Genomic DNA, 2121 nt, shown 5'->3' on the forward strand with positions numbered 1-2121 from the left:
GGTAGCTATTGTGCTAAGTGGAGGTACACTGTGCTCTCTGTTGGCAGCAGAGATTGTTGGACTCCTTTTCCTGTGCCCCAACAGCCCCTGTTTGGGTGGAAACAAATCTGTATCATTTTCCTAAAAGCAAGGCCACACTACTGAATCCCTACAAGTACCCAGAAGCTGGTCACACTGATGAAGAAGAAAAATCATGAAAGGTTCAGGAAGTTTCTGTAGGTACTATCTCTGGTCAAACTATTAATTAAAAGGGGCATTAAACACGAGGAGATGGCTCTTCAAGGTAAAGCACTTGCTGAGCAATCCCGAGGACAAGAGTTCAGATCTCTATCTCCCATGTGTCTTTATGAGCATGGTGCGGGCTTGTGCTCTCAGAATGTGGGGTGCAAAGATGGGAATCCTTGAAACAGGATGGCTAGTTAGACTAGCTGGAGCATACCGGTCCAGGCTCACATGGGAGACTGCCTCAACATATAAAGTGAATCGTGGTTAAGGAAGACACCCAGTGCCATCCTGTGTCCCATATGCATATGGGCACATATGTGCATACATTTGTACACACACACACACACACACACACACACACACACACACACTGTCTGCACATATACATATGAGCATGCATGCACACTTTCTGGTCTTCATCCTATAATACACACATAGAATTTCACTTAATCATCTGTTCCTCTTATTGGCATTAAATTTTGCAGTAGGAAGAGATTTCTTAATATGTCATGCCAAAAACATGTATCATTGAGTGCTTTGAACAATCTAGTAAACATGTAATTGCTATCTGCTACAGAGTGGCGAGAGCCTGATGCTATGAGCATCTCCTCTTAGGACTGTGCTCATATGAACTTCACAGAAAAAAGTTCTCTCATGGGCTGCGTTGTTCATCTTGGTAAGTGGCAGTAAGGGTGCGGGTTTGGGGCTGCCAAGTACAAGTTCTCGATGGTTGCCAAGCAAGTTCTGGACTCATTCCTCACTAAAAAGGCTGTCTGCTTTTCCACAGGTTCTAACGTGATACTCAGAGAGGTGATTTCAGTAACGGTATTGATCTACAAAGGTTTCCTTCTACGGTCTTCTGTAACTTCTGCCATAGGCTCTTTTGAATGGTGAGGTTCCTTTCTCCTCTGAGAGATGACTCCTTTACAAGATTTTTTGCTGTCAGCATTTTTCCCCTTTAAAATTACTTTCCCATCAGTATCTCCATTTGCTTTTCCTCTAGCACATATAGGAAACGACTTGAATAATGCATACTACTTTTTATACACTTTACAGAACAGCTGTATGATTAAATCATTGATATGTGTTTCTGTTTTAGAAAACAGACCTTCAGAGTTCGCCGGGGCGGAAGCTTATCCACAGGAAGTAGCGGAAGTGCTTTCTCTTCTGGTCTCTTTGGCCTCGGCGGCAGAAGCAAGATGACGAAAGGAAGTCATCCTTCGGAAAGCGTCGCAACAAGATGCACACTTGTGCCGCCGCTGTGGCTCTAAGTCTTCCTTCAGAAGTCTACCTGTGGCAAATACAGCTACCCTGCTAAGCGCAAGAGAAAGTATAACTGGAGTGTCAAAACTAAGAGACGAAACACTACCGGGACTAGGCGGATGAGGTACCTAAAAATTGCCTACCGAATATTCAGACATGGATTCCGTGAAGGGACAACCCCTAAACCCAAGAGGGCAGCTGTTGCAGCGTCCAGTTCATCTTGACGATTTCAATCTGTCATAAAATAAATGTTTTGGTTTCTGAAAGAAAAAAGAAAGACCTTCAAAATAAAGGAAACTTCACTTGTAAATACCTACAATTCTATACAGTATCAAAATGCATTTGATGGATCTAAAAGCTACATTCTTAAAGGTAGTAGTCACCAAATCACACCTTCCAAACAGAGAAGTAAAGAACTGAAGTTCATCTTTCCATTGAGGCCAGCTCATTTCCAGGCTTCCTTCAGTAAGCAGTGGATTGCCCAGCAGTGGTGGCGCACACCTTTAATCCCAGCACTCGGGAGGCAGAGGCAGATGGATCTCTGTGAGGTCAAGGTCAGTGTGGTCTACATAGTGAGTTCCAGGTCAACCAGGACTGTTTTCACAGAAAAACCCTGTCTTGAAAAACAAACAA

General features: G+C 43.6%; 1 pseudogene; it reads left to right on the top strand.

Moving 5' to 3' along the window:
• The first annotated feature begins 270 nt into the window (after nt 1-270).
• On the top strand, nt 271-1712 carry LOC106144500 (annotated as a pseudogene).
• The last annotated feature ends 409 nt before the right edge of the window (nt 1713-2121 follow it).

This window comes from Microtus ochrogaster, chromosome 4 (genome assembly GCF_000317375.1).
Source record: "Microtus ochrogaster isolate Prairie Vole_2 chromosome 4, MicOch1.0, whole genome shotgun sequence".
Classification (NCBI taxonomy): Eukaryota; Metazoa; Chordata; class Mammalia; order Rodentia; family Cricetidae; genus Microtus; species Microtus ochrogaster.